This window comes from Antechinus flavipes, chromosome 1, assembly GCF_016432865.1.
Source record: "Antechinus flavipes isolate AdamAnt ecotype Samford, QLD, Australia chromosome 1, AdamAnt_v2, whole genome shotgun sequence".
Taxonomy (NCBI): Eukaryota; Metazoa; Chordata; class Mammalia; order Dasyuromorphia; family Dasyuridae; genus Antechinus; species Antechinus flavipes.
Genome location: NC_067398.1, coordinates 371012593 through 371035285, shown reverse-complemented (window position 1 = coordinate 371035285; position 22693 = coordinate 371012593). Strand labels below are relative to the sequence as shown.

The following is a 22693-nucleotide window of genomic DNA, read 5'->3' as shown; positions in this document are numbered from 1 at the left end:
TTGCTACTTCCGATAAAATTCTCAGTGGTTTTAGCAAAAAGGGAAATATATATACTCCCCTAAGCCCAAACACATATCCATTGAAGATTAAACCTTGGGAATGAAAAACAGGTAGATAGATAGATGATAGATAGATAAGTAGATAGATAGATATTTAGAAATTTCAGAATTATATAGATATACACGGAGAGAATGAGAGTTTTTATTATATTTATATATGACAAATGTATGATATATGATATAAATATATACATATAATACATTATGTGTATATGTACATGTATATAATTATTTCCAAAGTTTTTTTTTTCCTAAATTTCTCACCAGATTTTATTGAGAAAGATAGTGTTTGCTTTCCATAAAATACTTGCTCCCCATAGATTATTCTCTTTGGGGTAACTAAATGGGGTATTTTTTTAAAAATTCCAATATTTAAAGTAGTATTAAAGTACAATATGAAAGTATCATCTGGAGAAACACACTATTATTTTGGTTCCATACTTTACATCTAGATTAAAGGGACATGCAAAATTCTTTCCTTGTTATCCTTTAATTGGTTGTTTTGTTGTATTGGTTTGACTGGATGAATTTTTCAAACTTTCAATATTCCCAAGTATATGCATATCAAATCATTTCTTCCTGGTTCTTTATTTTTCTCTAATAAAAGAATTATGAATCCATGTGAACTGTGTAGTGCCAGGTGTGAGATGAAATCCTGAGGCATACTGTTAGATGTTGTATTCAAAATCTGGGATCTAAGGGTTAAGGCTCAAAATTTGGGAGTTTAATGCAAACTCTTTAATGTTTTTTATATAATGTCTATGATATATCCTTGGTGGAATACAAGTTCATTGTAAACTTAGAATAGGAAAGAGTTGGGCACAACTTCTGCTTTCACTACTTACTAACTTTTTTTTTTCCATAATAATCCCTCCAAGACACATTTTCTTCACCTGTCATATGGAGATTACAATATCTATAGTACCTAGATTTCATAGGATTACAGTAATACTTTAGTTAGGTAATAGATGTAGAATATAGAGTACCAATTATTATAATAATTACTTAAATAAATCTTAGATAATTGTCTAAACTTCAATCTTACAAATAATAATAGTTAGCATTTATGCAACTCTCTTTGTAAAGTGCTTTGCAAATATGATCTCATTTGATCTTTACTACCACACTGAGAGTTACATCCCTAATTTCTGGTAAGGAAACTGAGAAAACATGAGGTTAAATAACTTTTCCAAAATGACACACATAGTAAATATCTGAGGCAAAATTTGACCACAGATCTTTCTGATGTCAGACTCCATTACTCTATCCAGTAAGCAATCACCCAGGAAGATATAGTTCCATGGTCATATACTAGCTAAATATAAGATGAAAGATCTGAACAAAACTGATCTTAACGCAAGCCCATTTCTCTTACATAATACTAATATGTTCTTTAATATGTTACTGTTTAAAAAAGAACAAGTTGGGATTGTTAGCTTACTATTAAAATTAGAGCCCCTCCATCTTCCAGTTTATGAATGAATTTGAGAAACAGGATTAATACGAAAGACTAAATGACCTCTGAGGACACATCCAATACCAGCATACAGGGAGTTCACAAACATTTATTGAATTGAATGTCCAACTTGGGAAACTTCGTTAATACTGTGATATTTGACATCGTCACACAAAAATTTTTGCTAAAACTTTATACCTTTGGATAATTGAATTCAGAGTTTATGACAAGCATGAATCAGTCCCCTGTGGATTATCACTAGGGAAGGAGCATAAGAACAATGGTTTTAGGACTTAAAGGGACCTCAGAGGTCACATACTCAATCTCTACTTAACCAAGGGTCCCCTAATAAACTCCTGCCAAATATTTATCTTATCTCCTCTTGAAGATGTCTATTAATGGAGAAGGAACTCATTACTTTCTAAATACCACATTCTACTTTTAAATGGCTTTCATTAAGAACTTTTCTTGTGTTCTGGATAAAATCTGTTTATTTCTAACTTGCACTGATATTTTCTTTTCTTCTTATGGATAAACAAAACAAGCTTCATCCTCTTGTCACATGAAAATACTGCAGATTTGAAAATAATGCTCATGTAGTCCATCTTTTCTAACTAAACAATCATAGTTCTTTTAATTTGTACTTATCTAGTACTATTCCTTTTTAGTTTCAGCAGGTGGTGGGAAGGTACAGACTTGAAGGTAAAAGGATCAGCAAATTTTCTTTTCCCCCTCTTTACTAGTAATAATGTGTGTTTCAGTGAAGATATAATTGTATATAGAAAGATAGTTCTGGATATAGGGATAGTGACTAGGAAAAAAACATATTCATTCACTTATTTAAAAATAAATAATAATGATAAATTATGTAAATTACTGCACTAGGTATTAGGAAAGATTCAATGTTTAAATGAGGCAGACTCTTGTCTTTATAAACCTTGAAATTTAACAATGAGTTAATGCAAAATTAGTAAATTAAATAAACTAGAGAGGTTTGACTGAGAGCAATGATTAAAGCTAGATAGCAATTAAGACAAAGATCTTCTCTTTATCCTTGTCCAAAAAGGAAAATCTAAATAAATAAATGAGAATAAATGAATGAATGAATGAATCTGGGATGGAAAGGCCCTCAGGGTTTCTAGTCAAAATAGAAATGACTGCAATATGCATTTAATCTGAATCAATCCCTACACAAATAACAACCAAATGGAGTTTGGCCTTGGACCTGTTGGTGCACAATTTCAGTTTAAGGACTGGTCATTAGAAAGAAATCTAGACAGTAAACCCCAAGATATCTAGGAAGGATTCAGAAATGTAAAAGAGAAAAAATGATGTTTTTAAAAGCATCTGTAGCTGCGGATATGATACACTATGTGGACAGGGGGAGGAAAGAAAGGAGGGAGGGAAGGAAGGAAGGAAGAAAGGAAGAAGAGAAGGAGGGAAGGAAGAAAGAACATTTTTACATACATTGTAAAGGCTGAGGAGGAAGCTTGTAAATTTCTGAATGGCTCTATCAAGATGTGATAGAGATGTCATATCAGATGGCTTTTAAAAATGGAGAAAATTTTAACACTCAATGAGAAAGGCAGAAATTCCAGGTACAAGGAGCACAAGGATAAATTGAATATGTACAAAACAGACTGCCTATATTGTATTTAGTCCAAGTGATCAAATTTGACCAAAACAGTATTCAGGAGTCAGAAAAAGATGGTGAAGGTTCCACGTCCTACAAAGAACAGATGCAGGTAGGGTTGATATTGAACTTGAAAAAAAGAAAACTTGAATGGCAAAAGTGGAAAGGATATTGTCTTCAAGTATTTGGAGGATGGTCATATGGAAGAGGGCAGAATTTTTAAAAATTGAAGTATGTATGCACATAATCACTGCACAAAAATATGGAATGAGTCATGTCAAGAAGTAGTTAGTTCTTATATATCTTGAAGTATTTCATCTACTCTTATACAGGAAATCTTTACCTGGGGTATATGAAATTTTTAAAAAATTGATAGGCATTTTTCAAAATAATTAATTCCCTTTATAATCCACAAATTTTATTTTATGAATTTAAAGACATCATTATGAGTAGGGTCTGTGGGTTTCCCTAGCCTGTCCAAAAGTTTCTTGACATTAAAAAAAAAAAAAAGCTTAAGAACTCCTGTTCAAGTAAAAGAGACCTTTGAAAGTGAATGTTCATCTGTCAGGAATGCTAAAAAACTAATTCCTTTATGGTTATCATAGAAGTTTTCTAATGTCCCTTCGAAATGTAAGATTAGAAACTTTGAATTTTTATCAAACAGATGTTAAGTTTTCCTCTGACTTGCCCATCACCAGAATAAGCCATTAGTTCACCCTCCCTCCTTTTGAGTAAAGATGGAGTCAATTAAAAATACCTGTGGTGGAAAATTGAAATAAGTTTAGTGTCTGAGAGATGGAGGTAATGTGCTTAATTACAGTGAGACAGGAAAGAACATTAAATGATACTTGTGTCAACTTGAAGACATCAGGGTTCATATTTCTCAAATGATATGAACTGTGACCTAATCTCGCATTTATTCAATTAAGCTTAGGAGTAAAATTCCATTGTGTTCCCCCCACCATCCTTTTTCTCCTAACCTCAGCAGATCTTTACTGACATCTAAACCAGTCATCATGACAAAGAAGAGTTCATATACCCGGGCACTAAAAAATAATAATAGTAAAATTCAAAAGAAGCAAAGGATGAAGCAAATTAAGAACTAGATTTCAATTGCCATGATTGAATTCTAAGATAAGCTTTGCCACTAATTAATTGGGTAACCTTGAGTAATTCATTTCACCTTTGTAGTCCTCACTCCTTTATTTGAACTAGATAATGTCTAAGATCTCTTGTAAATGCAATAATTTTATAAATTGTGTCATTACATCCTTCTTTTAATACTCAATGTGGCATATTAGTTGGTTTTAATGGAAATATATTTTCCCCCAAGTGAATAAACTTGTTGAAATCCTGTTTTCACTATGATAGACTTGATTTTTCACAGCAATTCAGTGATCCAAAACAATTCCAATAAACTTTGGAAAATGCTATCTGTTTCCAGAGAGAGAACTATGGAAACTGAATGTGGATCTATGCATACTATTTTCACCCTTTTTTTCCTGTTGTTTTTCTTGTGTTTTTTAATTCTGTTTTGATTAATTTTTCTCTGAACATGACTTATATGGAAATATGCAACAATTAATTAATATGTATAATTTTTAAACATAACAATAAAAATAAAAACAACTCTAGAAAGGAAGAAAAAAGATAAAAAGAGAGAAAGTGATGGAAAAAAAGAGATTAAAAAGAGAGAAAATGATGGAAGAAAAAAAGATAAAAAAGAGAGAAAGTGATGGAAGAAAAAAGAAAGAAAGAAAGAACATTTTCACACAAGTATCATTTAATGTTCTTTTCTATCTCACTGTAATTAATTTTCAACCATTTTTCCATATGATTAGGTTTTATTGTAACTGAGTACCTCACTTGTGTTGTTGTTTGTCCTTCCTTCTTGAAGAGGACCATGACATCAGGGAATTGATGCCATGACATGTAAATGAATTAGATTTAAGTGAAAGAGGGCTAGGCAAGGTCACCTGCCTCACTTTCCTCTCTAGAGCTATCTGGGTCTGATAGTCATCCTATCCGGATGAGTGCATACGGCCCTGGATCAACTTCCAGATCTTGGTCTTTTTAAGTTAAGGTCTTCAATAGGTTTCTGTTTGACTAAGAGCAGTGATTAAAGCTTGATAGCAATTAAGAAAAAGATCTCTTTATCCTTGTCCAAAAAGGAAAATCTAAATAAATAAATGAGAATAAATGAATGAATGAATGAATGAATGAATCTGGGAGGGAAAGATCCTCAGGATTTCTAGTCAAAATAGAAATGACTGCAATATACATTCAATCTGAATCAATCCCTACACAAATAATAACCAAATGGAGTTTGGCCTAGGACCTGTTGGTGCACAATTAAAATCAAATTGTTTTCAGTTTAAGGACTGGTCATTAGAAAGAAATCTAGACAGTAAACCCCAAGATATCTAGGAAGGATTCAGAGATGTAAAAGAGAAAAAATGAGGCTTTTAAAAGCATCTGTAGCTGAGGGTATGATACGCTATGTGGACAGAGGGATGAAAGAAAGGAGGGAAGGAAGGAAGGAAGGAAGAAAGGAAGAAGGGAAGGAGGGAAGGAAGAAAGGAAGAAGGGAAGGAGGGAAGGAAGAAAGGAAGAAGGGAAGAAGGGAAGAAGGGAAGGAAGAAAGGGAAGAAGGAAGGAGAGAAGGAGGAAAGGAAGGAAGGAAGAAGGGAAGGAAGGAAGGAGATGAAGGAACGAAGGAATAAAGGAACAAAGAAATGGAGAAAGGAAGGAAAGTTTATTTATAATATGACCAGATTAGTTTTGAACATGAACATGATTAAAATATAAAGACTAAATGATTCACTTATCATATCTGTAGAAATGAAATAAACTTAAATGTTCATTTCTTTCCCCCTTTTTTCTCTTTTTGCCTATTCCCTTTCCCTATGATATTTTTGTTTTATGAGGAAGTCTTTTTTTTTATTTTAATTATAACTTTTTATTGACAGAGACCATGCCTGGGTAATTTTTTTTACATTATCTCTTGCACTCACTTCTGTTCCGGCTTTTCCTCTCCCTCCCTTCTCCCCCTTCCCCAGATGGCAAGCAGTCCTATACAAGTTAAATACTTCACGGTGTCTCCTAGATACAATATATATGTGCAGAACCGAACAGTTCTCTTGTTGCACAAGAAGAATTGGATTCAGAAGGTAAAAATAACCTGGGAAGAAAAACAAAAAATGCAAGCAGTTTACATTCATTTCCCAGTGTTCTTTTTTTGGGTGTAGCTGCTTCTGTCCATCCTTGATCAAATGAAACTGAGTTATATCTCTTTGTTGAAGAAATCCACTTCCATCAGAATACATCCTATGAGGAAGTCTTTATCCCAGGATTAAAATCCTTTTATCTAATACCCTTTAGTTGATAGAATGTTAGGTTAGAATTTATTTTACTCATTCAGTCAATAAACATTTATTAATCACCTGCTATGTGTTAGGAACTTTAGGAATCATGAAACATAAACTGATTCACAGTCCTAATATATAAGTCATTTAAGCTCAGGACTATTTCCACTTCATCAGGACTCCTTAAGGCAAGGTCTGATAAATTTTTTTCACTATAACAATTGTGCCTTTTCCCAGATTTTTATTCTGTTCTTTGGTTGATTCGTAAGGCTTCTGTTTTTACTTTCACTTAAACCTAATAGACATTATTATTGATGGTATCTTATCTTTGGTCATCTTTTTCATCAACCAAAGAAACAGAACCACCAGATGCTATTGACCTAAATACACAAGGACATATGGACAAAGGGCTGTGGTAGAGAATTCCTCATATGAGGGACTGATTGTTCTCATACAGGCCTTTGGTCTGAGTCAAAGAACTAGAGTAATGGTTTCATTCGAATTATTAGCAAGAGACAAATATCAGGCTACTGGTTTTATAACAACATTGCACTGGGCCCTTGACAATACTGTGATGTTAGTTAATTTTTGCTTGTGGTCTTATCTTCACTTTTTATTATTCTCTTCTTCCCAGATAACTTCCAGTAGTATTCTATCCCTGGTTATTACAGGTTTGTTTACCTAGAAAAGTGATTATTCACAAAGAGGGATTAAAGTAGTATTGATCTTTTTAATTCCTAAGGAATTTTATATTAACAAATAGCCTAGGGAGAGTGATTCCAAAATAAGGAAGAAATCAATAATGACACAATTTAAAATCGTTGGAAAAAAGAAAATGGGGTTAATTTTTTTAACTACTACCATGTAAGGGAGTTATTAATTTTGTTTGTGAGTAAGACCAGTCTAAACCACAAAAGGATATATACAGAAAGAAAGTGGAACCTTTTCATTTTTTTTCTTCCTGAAAATCTTACACCCAGGATAAGAAGATGTATTTTGTAGATATTAAGAAAAAGTATACTGGAAAATGCACTGGATTGTGGGGTTAAGAGAGCTCATCTTCAATCTCTTTTTCAATATTTACTAACAGTATCACCTTAGGCAAGTCACTTCTGCTAATTGAGCCTCAGGTGCCTCATCTATGAAATGGAGATATTAATAATCTATCTTACAGGACTGTTGGGAGGAAAGCAATTTCTATGCCTTTAAAATGCTATTAAATATGATCAATTATTCAATAAAATGCTTGGTTTGGAATGAAATGGGATTGTTTCTGAAGCAATAGCAATTGCCAGAGTTGTTATCTTTTTCTCTCTCCACACCCAATTTAGAAGCTGAATCTGAGAAAAGGAAAATGGTCTGTTGGTTTCATAGTCCATAGTTCCATAGTCACTGAACTCAAAGCAATATGCCAGAGGGGGGGATGAGGGTCAGCTGTATAGATCTGCACACTGCTGGAAGACTTAGATTTACCTTGTAAAATCTCTTTGGGGTTCCTTCGAGATATGTTTGGAGTTTGTATTTGTTTTGGGTTTTTAATCCTTGCTTCATTCCTCACAGCTATTAGCATTCCACTTCTCCATTAGACAGTCTCAGGGAAGCCAGAGAAATCCCATCTGTGCCTTTTAGGGGGTGAAAACAAAGAGCCCAAGGACAGGTGGAGCAGGCAGCAGGACGGTCACACTGGGGGCAAAGGAGGTGGAGAGTGCAGTGAGGGGACCAGCAGGTGGCAAGAGACAGAAAGGGCAAAGTAGAATCAGCATTGGCCCCTATCAAATTAGTAAAATCAGGAAAAGGTTAGAAGGCAAACAGGGTAACAGGAAGGCACAATAGGGCAGGTTACAGATAGAATGAAGGGAACAGCAGGCAATTATCCAAGAGGAGAGATGAACAGAGAGTGTCAGGTGGCAATTATGAGGTAGATGTAGCTGAAGAGTCAAAATAGGAGACAATTCTGAGAGAAGAAAAGATTATAGGTGCACCAAAAAAAAACGGACCAGGAAAGGGCTCACCCCACCTCTGTTCCAGGGAAAAAGTAATGGAGAACATAACTATTCTAGAAGCACCCCCAGATCAGCAATTAGTAATGATGCAAGAGAAAGCAGAAATGCTTGAGGCAAGCCAGAACATTTTGGCCTCCAATGCCTGTGCTACATCTGTGGTCACTCATTGCCACAGTGGATATGGATCCAAGCAGAAATGGGGCCCTTTGGAGTCTTATTTAAGAGGGAAATTCCTGCTGGTTAGTAATTTGAAGCATATGAGGTACTGAGGAATCCTCTTGTAAATGTACCCTCCTGATATTTGGTATATATATGAAAGGTCACTCTAGAATAGTCAAAACAACTCTGGTATTAGAGGTAGAAGATCTGGGTTTTCATCTTGACTCTGCCAGCTATTAAAAATATGATCTTGGGCAATTCATTTAATCTCTCTAACACTCATTTTCCTCACATATAAATTAGAGGTTTTTATTCATTTTCAATTAATCATCAAACATTTATCAAAGACCTACTTTAAGTCAGGTAATGTGCTAAGCATTAGAAGACAGGAATGAAAGAGTCTCTGTCCTCAAGGAGCATATCTTCTCTGAGAGATAAAGATAAAGAGAGAGGAGACACACAGAGAGAGACAGACAGACAGACAGACACACACACATACTCAGAGACAGAAACAGAAAAATATACTATATCTCTGTCTATCTAACATCTATTTATCATTACCTGAGATAAAAGATTTGTATTTTATTTATAATTACCCCTGAGAGAGAATATATTTTATAGATAGAAATAGATGGTCTAGCTAGTTATCATTACCCTGAAAGAAGATAATGTCTTTTTATAGACAGAGAGAGAAATTATGTCTATCTATCTTTCTACTTTTTTACCTGTCTACCTGCTTATGTAAACAAATACAAAGCAGATATAAGATAAGAGAGATTCTTGGCTGTTAAAGTGCTAGCCACTGAGAAGACCAGGAAAGGATTCTTACAGAAGATGACAATCTGATTCAAATTCTATGGCAGCCAGGGACTCACATACAAGAAGATGAAGAGAGAAATCATTTCAAGCCTAGGGAGCAATCACTGCAAAATAAAGCTACAAAGGTGCCAAGATAGGAGACTGAAAAGCAGACATCTGGTGAGGAACTAGAGGCAGGCCAGTGTGACTGACCTGTAAGAATGGGAGAAATGTGTAGTATATCTGAGCAAAACCAAAAAAGACTTTGTATTTGATCCTAGAGGGAATAGGGAGTGAGTAGATTTAATTGATTAAGGAGGTTTCATTGTGGAGAAAGGGCTTGAAATTGTGAGAGACTTCAGGCAGGAAGACCAATTAGGCTATTATTATAGTTCAGGTAAGGAATGACAAGGACTTTAACTAAAGTAATGGCTGAGTGAATGGAGAGAGAAGATACCTAAGAGATGCTACAGAGGTAGAAATGACAATATTTAGCGAAGTATTTGCTTGTATAGGGTGAATCAGAATAAGGCTTAGATGATGGAATTCATCAGGTTGGGAATTTGGGTGGTGATAAGGATAGTACTGCAAGGCTTGAAAGGAACATGCTTATTTATTATTTCTTATTTATTTACTTTTTAGTGAGGGATGACACCTACCAAGTGTTCAAGAAAAGTTTAATTTTGGAATAAGTCTATGATTTCATCTTTGCAACAAATCCTCTATGAACTAACTACTATTACCAATGCAGATTGATTCTTGTTCTAAACTTAGTTTTTGACCGTGTCCCTACCTTTGAAAAGTAAAGACACTCAGGATAACTCAGCCAGTATCTGTTCATATATAGTAGTTGCTTAATAAATAGTTATGAGACAAGTAACTCAATGTTAATATCAGATTTGATGAAAGTGAGAAAAATTCATAATAAGAAAGATGTTTCCTTGTTCAGTTAATGATACCCATGATGGTGGATATTTTCAATCACATAACAATGGGCCTCAGTTTCTTTATTTGCAAATTTATGCTATGAAAACACATTGACTGCTCCACCAGAATCTTACAGTATGATGAATAGCTTGGTAACTTTGCAATCTTTGGAAGAAACACAAAGCATTATTATTGTTATTAAATATTATTAGCTAGGGTATGGTGTTGGACTGATAATTACTTCAAGGAACACTTCATAAAATGCTAACTATAAAGTATACATAAATTTATATATCCATTAATATCAACTCGGCTATGAACAAACATTTTGGAAGACTGCCAATATCATTCTTTCAACAGTGTGGGTAAATTTCAATTTATATTCCAACCCATTCCCTTAGTTCCTCATATAAGACTCCCTTCAAAGCCAGTGGGAGTTCTATGGAACAAATCCTTCACTCCCTTACCAGCCCCCTCCCACTCACATTTCTCATCCACTCTCTGAAAATTTACCAATTTTATTAGATTGTTTCTAATGCCACGAACATCATGATAGGCATTCTATGATAATAAGAGGCTGAACTTTTTCCTGGAAAATGAGTCATCACTGAAAATTAGAGATTTCAGTTCATAAATTCAGTACACATTAAAAAAAAAAGTTCTACAATAGCAACTATTTCTATGGGTTTTGGATTAGCTAATAATCTAGGAACTTTCTTGGAAGATTCAGGATGCATACCAACAATCCCAGGGATATTCTGACATTCCATTCAGGAATGAGCATGAGAATTTTTTATAACTAGGAAATATCTATAATAAAGCATATGTCTTACAGAATGCCTAGAATTTTGTGGCTGGCAGAGAAATGCATCTGGTGGCTAAGACTTGAATAGGAAGTTTCTGCAACATGATAAATCAAACCCTGTTGCATGAATAGTTTATGACACTGAATAAAAGCTCAGAAAGGTATTCTATTCTTTTTTTAAATAACTTTTTATTGACAGAACCTATGCCAGGGTAATTTTTTATAGCATTATCCCTTGCACTCACCTCTGTTCTGATTTTTCCCCTTCCTCCTTCCACCCCCTCCCCCAGATGGCAAGCAGTCCTATACATGTTAAATATGTCATAGTATATCTTAGATATAGAAGATAGAAATAATCCAGGAAGAAAAACAAAAATGCAAACAGTTTACATTCATTTCCCAGTATTCTTTCTTTGGGTGTAGTTGCTTCTGTCTATCATTGATCAATTGAAACTGAGTTAGGTCTCTTTGTCAAAAAAATCCACTTCCATCAGAATACATCCTCATACAGTATCGTTGTTGAAGTATATAATGATCTCCTAGTTCTGCTCATAGATATTCTATTCTAAGCTATGACTGCTTTCTGAGACATTTTGGGCACGCCTTGGTTGCCTAGCTGTGCTGTTGAATAACCCAGAGTTAGGAATTGTGAGATGTGGTTTGGCAAACTTTCACCATTCCTACCACTGAATCCCTTTGTTCCATCTCCTTTGTTGAACCTCCTATGTTGAGCATTTCAGTAACTTCCTCTATTTGAATCTGATATTGGAGAATAATTGGCTGGATGGACATGATCCATTCCAAAACGACTTAATTATTAATTGTTTGCAATGAGCAAGTCACTTCTCTGTCTAGCTGTAACAGTAAAAATGTATATATGGTATAAAAGGTTAAAAAATCTCATAAAAAGTGGAGAGAAATACCCAGATAATTATTTTTATAACAACTCCTCTGCTCTCTCATCTTAACTCTATATTAATTTTTTTTTCAGTTTGGGACCCCATAATGGCAACTATTTTCAAGGTTTCTAGGAGTATCCTGTGGGCACAGATTCCTAGCACTATAATTCCCACCAAAATACTTCACCTTAACATTCAGCCAATAAGAATAGGTAATTTGAAACAAAAGCATTTATAAAATGTAGCCACCGTCAACTTGGGGACACAATCTCCTATAGGTATACATAGCATCTTTGGGAAGAGCAGCAAGAGATTTACAAAACAATGATAGTAAGACACAAATTTAGGGAAATCCCAGTTGTCACTGAGGCAGTTTATGTCTCCCCTCCCAACAACTGACACCAAAACTAAAGCCCAAGTATTTGACATGCTTCAAATAATTTAGCAAAAAATGATAGAGCGAGGTTTCAGATATATATCTTGATTTCTAATCAAAGGTCCTTTTTTTAGTTTCCTTGCTAATGTATGAAGAGCAGCTAGATGGTAAAATCAAGAGGATTAGAGTTCCATTCTGGCCCCAAACACTTCCTCAGCTATATGGCCTGAGCAAGTCACTTAACCTGTTTGCCTCAGTTTCCTCACCTGTAAAATTAACTGGAGAAGGAAACAGCAAACTATTTCAGTACCTTTGGCAAGAAAACACCAAATTGGGTCAAAGAGAATTAGACACAAACTCAACAAAATTAAGAGATAACGTGATATAGAGGATAAATATCAGGGTTTTGTGTTAGAATGGTCTATTTCTAACAAATAATGGCTTTATGACCCTAAATAAGTAACATATACTCTCAATACTGTGGGAAATCTCTAAAACTATAATCTCAGAGAAAGTGTTAGTCTGCCTTAGTAGAGCACTTCCTGATCTAAGAATTCCTTACATGAATGAAATCATACACAGGGTAGTCCACATTCTCATTTTACAGATAGGGAAGTGAGGTTAAAAAGAGAAAAAAGATTGTCCAAAGTCATTCAACTATTGTTCAGTCAGTTCGTTCCTTTCTGAACCTTTGTTCAGAATTTGGGGTTTCTTGACAATGACAGAGTGGTGAATGCATCCCAATAAGATTAGAGGTGAAACAAGGATACCCATTATCACCATTACTATTTGATATTATACTAGAAATGTTGGCTTTAGCAATAAGAAAAGAAAGAGAAGTTAATTAGAATAGACAATGAGGAAATAATTTTATCACTCTTTGTAAATGATATAATGCTATCCCTAGAGAATCTTAGAAAATCATCCAAAAACCTACTGGAAACAAGTCACGGCTTTAGCAAAGTTGTAGGATATAAAATAAAACTACATAAATCATCAACCTGTCTATATATTACTGATAAAACCCATCAGGAAGAGATAAAAAGAGAAATTCCATTTAAAATTACTGCAGACAAACCCACGAAGTATATGAACATAATAACAAAACACTTCTTCTCATACAACTAAAGTCAGATCTAAGCAATTGGGAAATATCCATTGTTCATGGCTAGGCTGAGCAAATATAATAAAAATGACAATTCTGCCTAAATTGGTCTACTTGTTCAATGCCATACCAATCAAACTGCCAAAGCATTATTCTATAGAACTAGAAAAAATAATAACAAAATTCATCTGGAAGAACAAAAGATCAAGAATATCAAGGGAATTAATGGAAAAATACAAAGAATTGTGGCTTGTCAATACCAAATCTAAAACTATATTATAAAATAGCAGTCATCAAAATCATTTGGTACTGGCTAAAAAATGGAATGGTGGATCAGTGTAATAGATTAGATTCTCACAACACAATAATCAAAGTCTATAGCAATCTAGTATATGATAAATTCCCAAACTCCAGCTTCTGGAATAATAACTCACTATTTGACAAAAATTTCTGGGAAAACTGGAAAATAATATATCAGAAACTTGGCATAGGCCTACATCTCACACCCTATACCAAAAAAAAAAAAAATAAATAAAAATAAGGGTCAAAATGAGTACATGATTTGGGCATAAAGGATGACAATATAAACAAATTAGAAGAACAGGGGATAATTTATCTATTAGATATTTGGAGAAGGGAGGAATTTATGACCAACAAAGAATTAGAGAATACTATGAAAGACAAAATGGACAATGTTGATTACAATAAACTAAAAAAGGTTTTGCACAAACAAAATCTACAGAAACAAGATTAAAAGAGAAACACAAAACGGGGGGAAATGTTTACAGCATGTATTTCTGAAAAAGGTCTCATTTCTAAAATATTTAAAGAATTGTGCCAAATTTATTAGAATACAGGTTATTTCCCAATTGATAAATGGTCAAAGGACATGAATAATTTTCACTTGATAAAATTAAAGTCATTTATTGTTATATTTAAAAAAATTCTAAATCACTAATGATTAGAGAAATATAAACTAAAACAACTCTAATATACCACCTCACACCTCTCAGATTGGTTAAGAGACAGGAAAAGATATGATAAATGTTGGAGGGGATGTGTAAAAACTGGCAGACTAATGCATTTTTGGTGGAGTTGTGAAATGATCCAACAATTCTGGAGAATAATCCAGACTTATGGCTAAAGGGCTATCAAAATGTGCATATCCTTTGACTCAGCAGTAACATTACTGGGTCTGTATCCCAAAGAAATCATAAAGAAGGGAAAAGGACCCACATGTGCAAAAAATGTTTGTAGCAGCTCTTTTTGTGGTAGTAAAGAATTGGAAAAGAAGTAGATGTTCATCAATTGGGAAATGACTGAATAAGCTGTGGTACATAAAGTTAATGGAATATTATTGTTGTATAAAAAAAGATGAACAAGCGAAGATAGAAGGCCTGGAAAGATTTACACAAACTGATGCTGAACAAAATAAGCAAGACCAGTATCACAAGATCAACTATGAAAAACTTGGTTCTTCTCAGCAGTTCAGTGATCCAAAGCAATCCCAGCAGACTTTGGACAGAAAATGACATCTTCATGCAGAAAAAAGATATAAGAAAACAGTGTAAATAAATAAATGCTATGTTCACTTCCTTTTTTCTGTTTTTTCATCTCTCCCATGGTTTTTCTCTTTTGCTCTGATTATTCTCTCTCAACATGATTAATAAAGAAATATGTATCAAAAAATAAATAAACTTTTTTTTTAAAAAAGACATCTGAGTAGGGGCTTCTGGGAAAAGGAAATGGTAGATACTTAGCTGCAGACCTGATAGAGCTTCTGGCATTCTGTTGGACAAAGATTTCCCTGTCATACCTGCCCAAGATATGAATCTGGTTTTAAAGAGGAGCTTCAGAAAGACACCAGAAATACTGAAAACAGTTCCAACTCTGCTATAACTCCCATGGATCAGGACAGCCATTGGAGAAAATAGATCAGTATGCACCTTGCCATAGCAACTATGGCCAGTTTACCTTTGGGATTTTTGATGACAGCTTTAAATTTCCCACATTCATTTTCAGGATTCATTCTGAAGATGCAGGGAACTCAGAGCACAGGCAGAAAGAAAATACCAGTCCCACCACTTCTGTGCCATTTGGCGGCCATAGCCTCCCTCACTACACCACATGCTGAAGGCAGCCATGGAGGCCTTCTAACCTTAGAAGGAATTATATAGCAATTGGTCAATGCAATTATTGCATCTGCAACAATACTAAATCTGGAATTGGACTCTTGAATTGCTTTGCATTCAAACCCAATGGACAACAAGTGGGGCGCTAATGGTCTGGACGAAATCATGACATAGTTCCTCAATCAGTTTGAAAAACTGCAGACAAAAAAAAAAAAAAAAAAAAATACAAGCCCTTTCCACCATAGAAGTCACAGAAGAACTTGTATGTTCAGGGTTAGAATGCAAAGATGACTATTTGATGGGTGAGGATGTCCAGCAGCTACCTTGTAATCTCTTATTCCATGATGGCTGCATATTCTCCTGGCTAGAATAGTGATTCCTACCTAAAGTGTCAAAAAAACTTAAATAGATTGAACAATGCCACAAATCCCCCCAGAATGACAGGAATGATTTTTCCTTCCTCCTCTTCTCTTTCACCAAGTAATAAAAAATCAACAAACAATTCATGAATCTCATAACCAGACAGTCCAAATTATCACTCTGGACTGTCTTCTCTCTTTTCTCTTTGCCCCCCATCCTACCTTGTCTAATGCCCATCTGTCTTTTTCTATCATTTTTTTATGTCTTTTGATTCTGATATAAATAGGTTTTAAGTAAAGCAGAGTTGCATGAAGTCATCAACCTTACCCTCTTCCCAAGTCATCACTGTTCAGTGGCAGGACAGAGTCAAAACAACTGGTGATGACTTGAGATGTAGTGGATGACCTTGATATCTTCAATCTCTAACCAAGCTTAAAGTGCTCCACAATATCTGCTTCTCCTGCCTCCATGGCCATTGAAACAAATTGTTGTCATCTGTCTGTCCTTGGATTGGACACGCTCCTAATTCACTGTAGGATGTGAGACCCCTTGGTTCTACTTCCTGGTTAGATGGAGCCACTAATCTTCCCCTACATTGAGCCTAGAAGACAGAGTAAAGGGAAGGGGGAAAGGGCAAGAAAGACCTTTCTTTACTTTTTGTTCCTTTCTTCCTTCTTTCCTTCTTTTCTTTTTTCCTTCCTTCTTTCCTTTCTTCCTTCTTTCTCTCCTTCCCTCCTTCCTTCTCTCCTTTTTTTTTTTTTAAGTTTTAGAAGTGCCAAAGGTTTTTAGATCATTTCCCTCTCTCTACCTGTCAGTCCCCAACTCATCTAAAGGTTCTAGAAAAGCTCTGTCTCTCCTGCCAGTTGATGGCTATCACTATGCTGGATTATAACCTCTCTAGGTCGCATTATTTTATCAGTCTGCATCCTAGCAGATACCAGGTTGTTTGAAACGAAGGATAGATGTGGCTAGACCATCTCTGTGATTTGGGATTTAAGATACATTTCATTTTCTCCTTCTCCTCCCTCCCCAGCTCCTCCATTTGTAAATACCTCAGCTAGATTATAGATAATGCTCTCAGCTGGGAAGACCAATGGAGTGTGGCTGTTTCATTGTCACCCAACATTAAAATTGTACATTCATTCTCCCTTTAATTTTCCTCTCTTTCATCATTCTGACTGTCTTTATAACATCAATGTCTAATGCTTAACAACAGAAAAGATTTTTTATAATTTTAAATTGTTATTGTTATTTATAAATTGATATTTTAGCTGAGAAAAAAAAGATACTGTAGGGTTTTCCATTTCTTTCTCTAACTCATTTTATAATTGAAGAAATGGGAAAACAAGAGTTAAATGGTTTGCCTAGTAAATGTCTGATTTGAATTCGGGTCTTTCTGATTCCAACTCTGGTGCTCTATTCACTATATCACTCAGCTGTTTTGGACAATAATCTTTTGTATTACACAATTTAGCACGTGTTATATTTCTTAAAGTTGTTTCTTTAAGATGAGCTTTATCCTTACAGCTGCATTGAAAGTTTCTTTAGGAGAGGATTTACATGTTCTTCCTTTCTTTATTCCCAGAATATCTGGCATATGGATGGCAAACAATGATCTAATCACTCACTTAGTCAAGTGCCTACTGTGTGCAGAGTACTGGCAACTGAGACAAGGTTCTCAATAAAACGCCTAGTTAATTTTACTGGGGGTGAAGTATTCATCATTAATCTGCCCGTTTTTCTCACCACCTGGCCCTTTTTTTGAAAAAAAAAAAAAAAAGTTGTCCACAATCTACATTGCAACCCTTCTCCCTCCAGTTTTCTGCTTAATCATGTATCCAAGAGGAGGAAAATATATTTATTGGACAACAAGGAGATATAGCTGTGTGTGTTTTTAATTATTATATTTTTGTCATTTTCAAATTTAAACCTGTGCATACCAAATAGCTGCTTTAGAAAACCTGGAATTTTGGCTTTCCCTTTCCTTCAGACCTATAGTACAAATGAATTTTCATCAGGCACCTGTTTTCAGTTCATGCTGAGAAAACACAGGTGTTTGGAGGCTTAAAACTCCCATTTTTCACCTGCAGGGAATCAACATTGTCTCCTGTGCCTTGGCACCCAGCTCTCTGCCCCTCCTAACATACAGAGAACCAATAAGCATGATCGTTTTCCATTCTGACACCATTCTCTTCATACATCTAGCTTATGCCAATCACCCGCCAAGTCTGTCCTCATTTGGCTTTGCTCTTTGAAACTGGCAGAAACTTAAGTATGAGGTATTCACACTTTGTTCCCTAATCACTGCAATGGGGGATGCTATTTGTCCTTGTGCCACTCTGAGCTACAGTGTTCCACTCAGAGGTTCTGAGAGCCAGGAATTTTGTTGTTGTTGTTGTTGTTTTGGTCTTGGTTTTTTGGTTTGTTTGTTTGTTTTTAGTGGACATTATGTCTTGGAGGTAAGGGGAATGAAGAAGTGATCATAGATATTATATTAGCTGATGTTGAGCTTTAGTTGAAATACTCAGGGGAGGACTAGCAGAAATCTGATAAAAGTGTTCTAAAGTCATACCCTTCCATTCCACATGGCCAGAGATCATAGGATTTTAGATTTAAATCTAAAAGAGTTCTATTTGATTATATGGTTGAATTCCAACTTTGCATTTGAGAAAACTGAAATTTAGAGCAGTAAAATGATTTGTCAGTCACGCAGATAATAAGGGACAAGTATCAAATATAGTTCACTAACAGAAAATTAAGTGCTCTTTCAATGGCAGTAAACTATCTTCCTCCTTTCCAAATGCTATCAGTCTTTCAAAGTCTACATATTACTTTTTCCTTCACTTTCCTGATAAATACATCCTAGTCTACAAACTTGTTTATTTCTTGTTTATTGTTATATTTATGTTGAGGCAAAAGTATCCTTATAGTCACCTGGGTTTGCAACCTTAAAGTCTTTCTCAAATTTTCTCTCATTCTGATTCTTCATGACACATCAAGTCTAGTCAATTCTACCTGCATAAAACCTTTTCCACCCATTTTTCCCTACTCACATAAACAACATCCTAGTTTAGACCCTCAGTCCTCATAATCAATACTGTATTTGACTTCATTTTTAAAAAATATATTATCTCTTCATATTCAACTCACACCCATGTTCTCTGTCCATATATACTCTTTTTAACTGCCATAATAATGAGAAAGTTCTAATGAGTTACAAGTACTATCCTCCCATGAAGAAATGTAAACAGATAAACCTTATTATGTCCTTTATGACATCACTTTCCTGATTACCTCCTTATCCTTCTTCAGAGTCCTGAATTTGAAATTCAGGTTTTCCATTCAGCTCTGGTCTTTTCATATGATTGTTTGTTTCATTGAATGACCATCTTTTTCCTCTGAAGGTTTATACTCAATTTTGCAGGGTAGGTGATTCTTAGTTATAATCCTAGCTCTACTGCTTTCCAGTGATATCATATTCCAAGCACTCCTGTCCTTTAATGTAGAAGGTGCTTATTCTGGGTTAACTCCACTATACTCAACTCCACTATACTCAAATTGTTTCTTTCTAGGTACTTACAGTATTTTCTCCTGAACCTAGGAGTTTCCGAATTTAAGTATAATATTCCTGAGAGTTTTCATTTGGGGATCTCTTTGAGGAGGTGATTGGTGGATTTTTTCAATTTCTATTTTACCCTCTGGTTCCAGACTATCAGGACAGTTTTCCTTGATAATTTATTGAAAGATGATGTGGAAGCTCTTTTTTAAATCATAACTTTCAGGTAGATAAATAATTTTTAATTTTTTTTCTCCTAGATCTAGTTTCCAATTCAGTTCTTTTTCTAATGAGATAGTTCACTTTTTTTTTTTGGTTTTGCTTTATTGAATTTGATTTCTCATGAAGTCATTAGCTTCTATTTACTCAATTCTAATTTTTAAGGAATTATTTTCCTCAGTGAGCTTTTTTCTCTTCTCCCAAATGGCCAGTTTTTGCTTCCTTGTCACCATATAACTTAAAATGATCAGAAACTTTTTCTGTTGTATGCTCATTTTCCTAAGCTATTACTCAGCTTTTAACTCTGTTTCCAGGGTGGAAAAACATATACACATATACATGTAATAGAAGACTGAACTCTGAATCAGAACGATCTGTCTCGGACTTATACTACCTGTTTGGTTCTGAGCACATCACTTTAATTTCACTGAGTGATTTTTTTTCCCTGCAAAATGGAAATAATGGTACTCTTTAATTACAAAGAGTTTCAAGGAGTAATTTAGACCATAGAGCACTGTAAATCAAAGGGAGTATTTAAAACTGGAACATAAATGGTTACTGAAGGGATTTATCAGTGCCATGAAAGATGTTCTCACAAAAGGGTTTCCCATGGACTGCAAGATTCTTAAAATCTCTATTTTCTAGCCATAGAACAGTTAAAAGATAAAAAAAGAAATTCTTACTTGTAGTCTACTATAGTGGAAATGTCATGGAGCAGTTTATTCATCCACACTAATAAAACAAAATGGATGAAAAGTGGTAATCTAGACCCTGAAATGCATCTTGGAATAATCCCATCAATATGTATAATTTAGACAAATATCGTAAATTATTGAATTGGTTTCAGAATTGATTGAAAAATAGACACAATAGGGGACTTCCGGTTAAGATGGCGGAAAGGAGGCTCACAGCTGCATAAGCTCCGCGCTTTCTCTCACTATCCACTTCATTACAAGCCTCTGAATCAATGCTTGACTGAAAAAAAACCCACATATAGTTACCAAGAGAAGCCATCCTTGAGATTCGCCAAGAAAGGTCTGTCTTTACTGGAGGGCTGGGACGGTTTTAGATCGGGCGCAGGCGGCGGGCAGTGGCAGTGAGAGCACGGGAGCAGACGGGAGAGGAGGTGGGGAGTGATCGCAACCGTCTCTGCGGGGAGAGCTTCGCTACAGGTTTGGATACTTTGCTCCAGCAGCAAGTCAGCAGCCCAGCAGAGAAACTAAGAACACCGGGGCTGAAGAATACAACCCCAAACAGCTGGAGTCTCTCGGGACCTGGCCGTCCCCCCCTCCCCCCCCACAGTGACTCAGCACGCTCTGGGATCTCAGAGCACAGGCGCAGCACAGTCCTGCTAGTGCCTCACTGCTGCCCCCTGCAGTCTGTAGAGAAAGCTCGATAACACACCCAGCCCCTCCCCCAAAGAAAGACTCCAGTTTTTTCTGTTTTTCTTTGCTAGTTTGTCTCTGATTAATAGACAGAATGAGCAAGAAGCTGAAGAGGACTTTAACCCTTGACAGCTTCTACACAGATAGAGAGCAGACTCTAAATCCTGAGGAGACTAAAAACAGGCAGTCCCCAGGTGAATCCCCAAAGGAGGAGATCATCTGTTCCTCAGCACAGATGAACCTCATAGAAGTGATTAAAAAGGCTCTCACAAGGGAGCTAGAAGAAAAATGGGGAAAGCAGAGTGAGGCTTGGCAAAAGGAGAGGAAAGCTTGGGAAAAGGAGAGGGAGGCTTGGCAAAAGAGCCTGGAGAAAGTTAAAGAGAGAGTGGATAAAGAAGTAAAATCCTTGAAAAATAGGATTAGTGAACTGGAAACAGAAAATAGCTCTCTAAAAAACAAAATTGGCGAAATGGAAAAAAATTTCACAGAACAAAAGAACTCAATTGGACAATTAGAAAAAGATTTTAAAAAAGTGAGTGAAGAAAATACTTCACTGAAAATCAGAATTGAACAAGTGGAATTGAATGACTCAAGGAGACAAGAAGAATCAGTCAAGCAAATCCAAAAAAATCAAACAATGGAGAAAAATGTGAAATACCTTCTGGGGAAGACAACAGACCTGGAAAACAGATCCAGGAGAGACAATCTGAGAATCATTGGACTCCCAGAAAAACATGATGAAAAAAAGAGCCTGGACACTATTTTCCAGGAAATTATCAAAGAGAACTGCCCAGAAGTCATAGGAACAGAGGAAAAAATAAACATTGAAAGGATTCATCGATCACCCACTGAAAGGGATCCTAAAATCAAAACACCAAGGAATATAGTGGCCAAATGCCAGAATCCTCAGATGAAGGAAAAAATATTGCAAGCGGCTAGAAAAACCCAATTCAAGTATCAAGGAGCCACAATAAGGATCACCCAGGATCTGGCAGCATCCACATTAAAAGATCGAAGGGCCTGGAATATGATATTCCGAAAGGCTAAGGAACTTGGTATGCAACCAAAAATAACTTACCCAGCGAGAATGAGCATCTTTTTCCAGGGAAGAAGATGGACATTCAACGAAGTAAGCGAATTTCATCTATTTCTGATGAAAAAACCAGAACTTAACAAAAAGTTTGATCTACAAATATAGAACTCAAGAGAAATCTAAAAAGGTAAAGATTAATCTTGGGAACTATATTTTGACTATATAGATGTATAAAGAATACATGTATACCTTGTTCTAGAAATTGATGTGGAAAGGACATTGTATCAGAAAAAGGGTAAAGTGGGGGTAGTACATCTCATGAAGAGGCATATGAAACCTATTATATCCGAGAGAAAGAATGGAGGGGGATGAATATAGTGGGTATCTTACTGCCTTCAGAATTGGCTTTAAGGGAAAAATCT

At 35.4% G+C, this 22693-nt stretch overlaps 1 pseudogene; it reads left to right on the top strand.

Moving 5' to 3' along the window:
• The first annotated feature begins 8552 nt into the window (after window positions 1-8552).
• LOC127545862 (E3 ubiquitin-protein ligase RNF126-like) lies at window positions 8553-17145 on the top strand (annotated as a pseudogene).
• Window positions 17146-22693: the final 5548 nt, after the last annotated feature.